The 9,281-nt window shown below is 49.1% G+C and overlaps 1 long non-coding RNA gene across 1 annotated transcript; it reads right to left on the bottom strand.

The window, feature by feature from the left end:
• Positions 1 to 399: 399 nt before the first annotated feature.
• Positions 400 to 5,379, bottom strand: LOC143682989 (uncharacterized). The gene is made up of 3 exons (XR_013175395.1): positions 5,209 to 5,379; positions 3,339 to 3,581; positions 400 to 1,522 (listed from the first exon to the last, which is right to left on the bottom strand). It is a non-coding gene; the product is annotated as an uncharacterized LOC143682989 (long non-coding RNA).
• Between the last annotated feature and the right edge of the window lie 3,902 nt (positions 5,380 to 9,281).

The following is a 9,281-nucleotide window of genomic DNA, read 5'->3' as shown; positions in this document are numbered from 1 at the left end:
CAGGTGGCCGTCAGCCTCCTACATCCTACTTTCCCAGTGGTCAGGGGTTGAACTGCGACCCCAAAGGACAGGTTCGAGTCCTAATCCCTGTCCCGTGAATGCAACCTGGTGGAAACTGGGTCTGGAAAGGTGCTGTTACTTCACATGAGGTCAGGGTCAAAGGACTAGAGTCCTTGTAAGAGGGGACATTTGGACACGGAGACAGACAGACACACACGAAAGAGGCCTTGTGGAGGTGCAGAGGCCAAGGCTGCAGCAGTTCATCTGTGAGAGGACGCAAAGAGGCAAGGAAGGAGTCTCACCTGGAGGTTTCAGGGAGCAGGGCCTGAAGGCACCTGGCCTTGAGGCTTCTGGCCTCCAGATCTGTGAGACAATAGCTCCCGCTGCTTCAAGCCCCCCAGTTTGTGGCACTCTGTGGGGCAGTCCCAGGAAACAGACACAGGACGTTGCACCGCACTCCACCCAATTGGCATCTGTGCCATATTTTTCATTCTTTATTGAATGGAAAGTATCACATGAAGAGTTGTTTTAAAATAAACCAGAGGCCTTTTGGAGACTGCACCTCAACTCCCAGCTTCTGCAATGGTCTTGCCTGTCAGTGAGTGGGACAGAGGGCAGAGTTTTCAGTTTCTCAAGTTGTTAAAGCTGAAAGACCACCCGTAGGTAAATGAATAAGCTTGTCCTCACCACTTTTCAACCCAACACCTCCCACCCCTCCCTTTGAAGGATGTCGTGGGGGCACTGTTGGTGGGGCTGAGTGAGCTGGACAGGAGAAGCAGGGGATGAGCTCCTTCTGACCTCAGGTGAGGCTGGGGGAAGGTCTCAGGTTGCCACTCCCATCAGCTGGGTGCGGGGGCCCTACCCACCCCTGCCTGAAAGATATCAAGGCCACAGGATACTATTCACGGGATCTATGGGACATGATAAACACAGTATGTGTGAAATACAAGGAAGAAAATAGAAGCTGAGTGAGCCATTCTGCCATAAACACATGGATAAGGAGTAGCCTGTGTGCTCTCATGACAAATGATCCTTTCTTTGCGCCAGATTATGTGTCTTGTTATTTGCTAATGCTTTTGAAATTTCATAATAACCCCCCTTGGCATCAATGAGCTAAAATAATGAATTGCATGTTTAATAAGAAAGCAAGCACTGATGTTCCATTTGTCCATGAAGTTGATGATGAAGCTCTAGCTTGCATCAAAAGTTCAACAACACTGTCCGTCCACATGGAGATTTTGGTCCCACAAATGCCAAAGGAGAATCTTGATCTGCTAAAGCAGGAGCAGCAGTTACTTCCAACATCAGTGGTCCTTTTCAGAAGACTTTTCCTGAATATGAGAATTTAGCATGTGTTCTTTTGTACCTCACTCTCTGAATCTTGACCTTTCACTTAGATCAAATGGCTGTACTTCTCCACTTGGTTCGCTCCTTTTCAATTGCAAATTTTCTCATGCATATATGCAAAGTGAAGCAGCAGCTGTTGCTATGTCACCTCCACCAGCAAAAGCAAAACTGAAAGCTGTTAAAAGAAGCCAGTTTTAAATGAGGACATCAGCTACTTCAAATGGAAAACCAGTTCAGTCCAATATTTGTTCAATTCTTTCAAGCTCAATTACACAAATACATCTCATCTAATACAGCTTTTAGAATTTCATTCTGTTTTAGGAAACATTTCCAACTCTTGTGAATGCTGTTGCAAATTCAATCAGAAAGTTCCACATTGATGATAAATTATTTGTTTCATTATGGTGATATGTCCACATGTTTGACCAAAGGGTCATGGTATGTCATGGTTTACTAAGAAACCCATAGAGTGGACATAGTTTTGTAATTGGTTGTAGGACGTCTGCAATTCATAATTGTGTCCACCGTGAAACAAGTTGTAATTGTCAAAATTTTCAAATACTTAAATGTGATTAAAGCAACTGAATTACACCATTCTGTGACAAAGATACATTGGAGAAAAGCAGTTTATGAGGCATTACAAGGGCTGCTGCCTCATAAAAGTGAATGAACATGGCTTTAGGAACATCTCAGCATCTGATGAGCTGCTTTGGAAAGCAACCTGCAGGTCCCTCAAAGGTATAGTCTTTTTCTAAACAAATCCTCTAAACTGGTTACATTTTGTTTAAATTGGTTGGAAATCTCTAATCAAATAATTCAATGAACAGCACAACCAAAATCTTTAGTTTTTGAAGCAGTTAGAAAATTGCACTTATTATAAACAAAGCTTAAAAACTGGAAGGCATTAAATTTACCCCTGTAAAAGCAAGGGAGAGCCAGAACAAATTAAACAATGAGAGTTCCAAAAGCATATAAGATTTAATTTTGAAATGACATAACTGTGCTTTGGAATATCTCAACTTGTGGAAAACATCTTTAAATGGAGCTCCTAACTTTAATTAAACAAATTTGTATGGAATGGAACAAAATTAAAAGATCTATTAGTTTGTGGCATCTAAATTTGGGGAATACATTAGAAAGACTCATATACAGGCACAATTTCAAAATAGACAACTAACTTGACAAGTTTTATAAAAGTATTTGTCAAAGGAAGATTCTCTGAATGCAGATGAGAAGCCAACATCATCTGTAATATACATTTGGGTGAAATAGTTATACATTTCAATGTGGGAAAAACAAAAGAAATTAACATTTTCTCCATAGAGCAAAATGCCCTAAGCTTACCAGGTAACTCTGCTCCTGTAGAGAGAAAATTGTCTCAATTAAAAATGTTCTGGTTGAACAGAGAGAAGTTGATTTAAGGTGTCAACAATTTCAGATTTATTAATAACATAAAACACAACTTTGAAGAAGAGCACAAGCAATTTTACAAAAAAATTTAAAACTGCTATGACCGAATTGAAAAAAAAAATCATTCTTCAGAAAAACACCTAAGAATCTGCCAAAATAATAAAGTCAACATAGCCAAAACATACCGAAATATATATATATATATATATAACTTTGATTATCTTCAGTGACCCCTTTCACTAAAAAATGTGTCCCAGTTTGAATGACAGATTGAGTAGTGACCCCTACGCACAGACAGGTTTCCCACACAGATGCTTCCAAACCTTAGGCTCTTTGGGTTGGGGCTTTCATTCTAACACAGGGGTCTCAGGCACCATTTTTCTGTTTTTTTTCAATTGAAGAATAATTTACGACAGATAATTGCAAAGGTGCTAGGTGTGCAATTCAACGACTTTTTTTTTTTGGTTTTTAAAAAGGGGGAATTTATGATGTTGCAAGTTTACAGTTCTAAGGCCATGAAAATGTCCCAATTAAAGCAAATCTACAAAAATGTCCAAATTAAGGCACCAACGAGAGTTTACCTTTAAGCACTAAAGGCTGATGATGTTCAGGGTTTCTATCACAACTGGAAAGGCACATGGCGAACATGGTGCCGTCTGCTGGCTTCCTGTCCAGGCTTCTTGCTTCATGAAGCTCCCTGGGGCGTTTTTCTTCTTGTCTCCAAAGGTCTCTGGCTACGTGGGCTCTGGTAGTTCTCACGGCTCTCTCATTTGTTACAGATGTTTCCTCTTTCAAAGGATTCCAGTACACTAACCAAGACCCACCTGGAATGAGTGGCGTCACATCTCGCTCTAATCCCAGGTGACTACCCACAATTCAGTGACTTTTGACACACAACATGACAATCCCCCAATACGATTCAGAATGTTTCCATCATTCTAGAAAGTTCTCTGCTGCCCCTCTGCAGTTATTTCCCAATCTCCACGGGTAACGACCTGTAGTGCATTGAACTGTATCCCAAAAGAGATGCACCGAAATTCCAGCTCCCAGTTCCCATCAATGGGACCTCACTTGGAAACAGCATCTTTGCAGACATGGTTGAGTAACGTTGGAGTGAGGCTGGAGTAGGTGGGTCCTAAATCCTTAGAATAAGAGAGATTTGGACACAGATGCACAGACACCCACAGAGGACAGAGGGCCATGTGAAGACAGAGGCAGAGACTGTTTGATGTGTCCACAAGTCAAGGAACATCGAGATGGTCAGCAAACAGCAGACACTAGGAAGAGGAAAGCAAAGGCCCTGCCCTACGGGGTCCAGGGGGCACAGCCCAGCTGACACCTTGATTGCAGACTTCAGCCTCCAGAGCTGAGGGAGAACACATGGCTGTTGTTTTGAGCCCCTGTCTGCGGTGCTTTGTTGCAGCAGCCCCGGGAGACTAAGACACCACTGTTCTGATTTCCAATGGCAGTGGATTCCGTTTGCCTGTTGAGATCTATACTCTGAGAAACTTGGGTCTCCTGTCTTTGCAAGGCCCAGTGGTAGAAATGCGATGTGGTTTATTGTGTTTGTTTATTACAGGGTTCAGGGGTGCACCTGAGTGAGGAAGTGCTTGACCTGTACCCACCTCCAAGCAGCAGGAAGCCTGTGGAGACTGCGGAGGGAGGTGTGGGCAGGGCAAGCTCAGCCTCACTGGCCTGAGATGCCCAGAGATGGGGGCTCTGCCTGGTGCCTCCCCTCCAACTTGTGCATAGCTCAGGGGCCCCATCAGCACCTCGGGGGCTGGCCTGAGCCTCCCTGCTGATGCCCAGGTCTGGGAAGAATGGAGGGCAGCCATCAACCCCCAGGCCCACTGGCCTCTTCCCTGAGGCACTGGGGCCAAGAGCTGAAGTCCAGGTGGAGGGCAGCATTTGAGCCAGAGCAGAGTGTGATAGGATGAGCTGGGGAGTTGAAGAAACAGGCAAGTAAAGGAGCCAGTGCAGAGAGAGGCGTCACGGCCACATGTGCCTCTGCCCACAGCAGGGCCGGGTGGAAGGCAAGATCTAGGTGCCCAAGTTAAGGCCAATCATGCATGAGACCCCAGGCAGGGTGGGTGCCAGGGACAGGGAAGGGGCTGCCAGACCTCCCAGAAGCAAAAGGGGTGGTGGAGGGTCCTGGGGTGAAAAGAAGGGAGTCTGTGCCCAGAAGGTTCTGGGTTCAAGTCCTCCTCCCATGCCATTACCATCTATGACTACTGGGGCAACTTCCCCAGTGCCAGCTGCACACCTGTGGAGCCACTTGAGTGGACCAGGCTGTTGGGGCTATGCTAGGCTGGAGCTTAGCAAGTGAGGTCTGGGGGCTGGTTAGAGACAGGGAGAGCCTGGTGCCCACCAGTGGGTTTCCATCACCAAGGAGGGGCCAGGATGCACCGACTCTGCAGTCAGACCTTATGCAGGTACTCTACCTGTCCATACCTGGCTGTCCAAGCTGGGGCCACAGTTCTTCTTCACAAAGCCCATGCCCATCTCCAGGGTCTGGAATCCATCAAGCCCAGTGGAGCGCCCCTCCACCTGTGATGACCCCTCCTGTGCATGGATTGCTGCCTCCATAAATGCATCTATGGGGGTGGTTCTAGGGCAGTACAGTGGTCGAATTGTCACCTGTCATGTGGGAGACCCGGGTTCGATTCCTGGCCCATGCACTTCCCAAAAAAACCAGCAAGGCAACCAACCAATCAACAAACAAAAATCTCAACAAATGGTGCTGCAATGATGGGAAACACATGAAAAAATAAATAAATAAATGTGACCCTGCTATACAGCATACAAAAAAAAGCATCTGTAGGGTTTTGGTGTACCTTTTACAAGTAAATATGAAACAATCCTACAAGACAAGCCTTAACATGCCCATTATACAGAAGATAAAAACTGAAGCTCAGAGACACGAGGGTCACCTCCCCCCACAAAGTTACCCACCCAGCGAGAAGTGCTGAGACAGCACTTTGACTGGCTCTGCGACCCCAGCCATTGGCCCCACCCCTATGCTGCTGACTCCACCCCTCACCCCTGACTCCACCCTTCGCTGCTGACTCCACCCCAACAGTGCCCACCTTGTCTGTTGCTGGACGAGGGTTTGCACTGCCTCCCTCATATTAGAGCCCTGGACCCACTATGCTGGGCGGCAGAATCCCCTGGCCCCCTTGCCTATCCCCCTGGTGGGTCTCAGAGTTTACGTTTTGGGAAGTCCTCAGAGCCCCCATCAAGTGAAGCATGCTCTCTTAGCACCTTGAGGACAGGTAAAGCGCCCTTGATTGACTCACCAACTGGTTCTAGTTTGCTAGCTGCTAGAATGCAATACACCAGAAATGGAAAGGCTTTTAAAAAGGGGAACTTAGTAAGTTGCTAGTTTACAGTTCTAAGGCTTAGAAAATATCTCAATTAAAACAAGTCTATAGAAATGTCCAATCTAAAGTATCCAGGAAAAATTACCCTGGTTCAAGAAGGCCGATGAAGTTCAGGGTTTCTCTCTCAAGTAAGAAGGCACATGGTGAACATGGAATCATCTGCTAGCTTTCTCTCCTGGCTTCCTGTTTCATGAAGCTCCCTGGGAGGCATTTTCCTTCTTCATCTCCAAAGGTTGCTGGCTGGTGGACTCTTAGCTTCGTGGTGCTGCAGCATTCTCTGCTCTCTCTGAATCTCCATTCTCCAATGGAGAATTTAATAGGACTCCAGAAATGTCTCAAGACCCACCCAAATGGGTGGAGACATGTTGTCACCTAATCCAGCCTAACAACCACTCTTGATTAAATCACATCTCCAGGGAGATGATCTTATTACAGTTTCAAACATACAGTACTGAATACGGATTATTCTGCCTATATGAACCGGGATTTAGACTAAAACATGGCTTTTCTAGGGGACATACATCCTTTCAAACCAGCACACCAACCCCTGTTCCCATGCTTGCAGTCCCACATCACTGACGCCCAGTTCCTGAGTGACACCCTGAATGGGAAAGCGAATCGTGGGGCTCCCATGTGCTGGCCAGAGTACAGGAGGCTTTCAGAGCCCGAGTGCCCAGCTATCCAAGCCAGGACCCTGGGAGCCCCTCAGCCCTCAGCCCAACCTTCAGGCATCTCTGAAGCTCCCGCCCCAACATAAGCCCCACTGGGAAAGAGATTGTGGGAAGCAGCTAATGCCTTTCCAAAAGCTGATCTCACATCTGTGCTCCAAAATGCAAAGGCAGAGGGGCTGATTTTTACCTGCAAATGCTGAGTGCGTCTAATATATTTATAATGGCTTGAGTAGCTCAGCTGGTAGCAACCACTCTGAGTGACAAGGAAAATTGTTAGAAATTGTTCCCTGTAAAAATAATGAGCCCTGCTGAAACGAGACAATCAAAACAGCCTTCTAATGGTGTCCTGCCCAAGTCAGGTGTGCCAGAGCTGGGGCTAGGGCTCTTCCCTCAGGAAGGTGGCCCCTGCTCTGTCTGTTCTGGGCATGGTTTCTGAGCCAGCTCTGGGTGAAAAGGGACCTCAGGGCCAGGCTGGGGGCATCCTGGACAGTGACCGAGTCCAAGGTCTACATTTGCTGAAGCCCCCAGACATTGAGGCAATCCCCTCTCTGGAAGGGTGCCATCCCCAGCTCATCTGCCCTAACCCAGTGCAGGTCAATCTGTCTCACCATTTCAGAACATTCTTTCATCCTGCCCAGTCCATCAGGCATTCACAAACACTGTTTCTTCTACCAGGAACATCCCTGCACCTTCCTCACCTTCTTCCCTCATCTCTTCCTTCCCCCCGACTCAGCTCAAAGGTCAGCTCTCAGGCAGTCTCCCTCACCACCCCAGGGGACAGGCACCCCACCCCCACCCCACACCACCCACAGTGAATGGCTGTAATTGCTGTGTCTGTGATCTTCCATCCACCTGTCTGTCACCCCAACCAGGTCGGAAGCTTCAGGGATACTAAGGCCATGTTTCGTTTCCCAGGTCCCTGGAATTGTATGAGGTAGAGACTGGGTATTCAAAACCCAAGCAAAGAATAAATGAATGAATGAATGAATGAAAACAATTGGAGTTAGTGCATAAAATGCCTATTATATCTTGTGCATTATATGTTTTTTATCATGCATCACATACTCTACAATACGTATCATTATGCATTTAACTCCCCCTGCCCTCCTCACCCTGATTTCCGATGCCAGCTCTGCAGGGCCAGCACTATAGTGCCTATGTGTTTTCCTTGTCACCCTCTCTACTGCCTTGGGCTTTGTTCAGGGCCCATTGATGCTCAGCTGCCCTATTTCACAGCCTTCTGCCTGGTCTCCCTGCCTCTGCCCTGCCCCCTTCAAAGCTCTCCTCATTGGGGTTGTGTTTGACAAGTCACTGCCCTCTCTATAGCGTTTTCCATGGGTCTCCATTGCCTGGACAATAACGGCATCCCCATGGTCCACAAAGCTCCCCACGGTCCTGTCCACCCCCTCCCCTCCAGCCTGAGGGCCCCCAAAGCCCTGCTTCAGACCTGATACTCTACGCCACCGAATTCTCATCTTGCCGCTGCATGTCGCACAATTTCTTACCTGGGAGCCTTGGCTCACGTGGTCATCCCTGCCCCAGATGCCCAACCTGCCCTTCCACCCTTCAGCACTCAGTCTTGCCTTGTCATTCTTGTAGAATCAGCTCTGACACCACGTCCTCTAGGACCCTTTTCCCCCGTCCTCCCTTCCCCCACCGGTGTGAGCAGACGCCCCTCCTCTGACCACCCACTGCAGCTGTCACAGGTCCTGCCCTCGCACGTGGGTTTAGAGCATGCACACATCCTCACACCTCTTGTGCTGGACCCTGATGCCCTCCTGGGGCTGCCTCCCCACCAGCCCCCGGCGTGAGGCATGAGAGCATGTCTCTGTGCCTTTCCAACCGTGGCACAAACCCACCCCCAGACGGTGTTTCAAGATGCCGTGCATTCCCCAGTGCAGGTTCGCGCTCCCAGGGCAGGTACTCAAGTCACCTGGAAAGCCAGAGGCTGCCGGGCGCGGAGCCCGGGACCGGTCCTCCCCTGGCCGCCGGTCGTTCGCTCGGAGCAGCAGGGGTCCCTTTATTTGCAGCACTGAGGACCCAACGCTGAGTCCAACCCGACACACGCACACACGAACACCGACCCGCTCACCTGAGTCCTAAAAGCTGTTGAATCCACGTGGTCACCTTTCAGGGAGCCGAGCCTCAGATCTTGTTCGCCCCGGCTGTCTGCGTGGCGCCAGCCCGCAGCTTCCGTCCCGCGGGTCTCGGCTCTCTGTCCGCCGCCTGCCGCCCGCGCCGGGGGTGCACATTCCTGGGCCGGGCGCAGGGCTCACAGCCCCCATCGGGGGCGACCCTGCAAAGGCGCCGGCGAAGCGGAGGCGCCCGCGGCGGGCCCAGGAAGGACGCGCTCCAGCGCTGTTGCCGCAAAGCGAAGGTCCGGGAATCCGAGTGAGGCTGTGCCCTCCGCGGCGACGGGAGGGAGGCCGGGCGGTGCCGCCACGCAGGATGCGAGTCGCGCCACGCAGGGCTC

This window comes from Tamandua tetradactyla, chromosome 1 (assembly GCF_023851605.1).
Source record: "Tamandua tetradactyla isolate mTamTet1 chromosome 1, mTamTet1.pri, whole genome shotgun sequence".
NCBI lineage: Eukaryota > Metazoa > Chordata > Mammalia > Pilosa > Myrmecophagidae > Tamandua > Tamandua tetradactyla.
The sequence above is the reverse complement of the archived record's forward strand: the minus strand, read 5'-3'. Positions and strand labels throughout refer to the sequence as shown.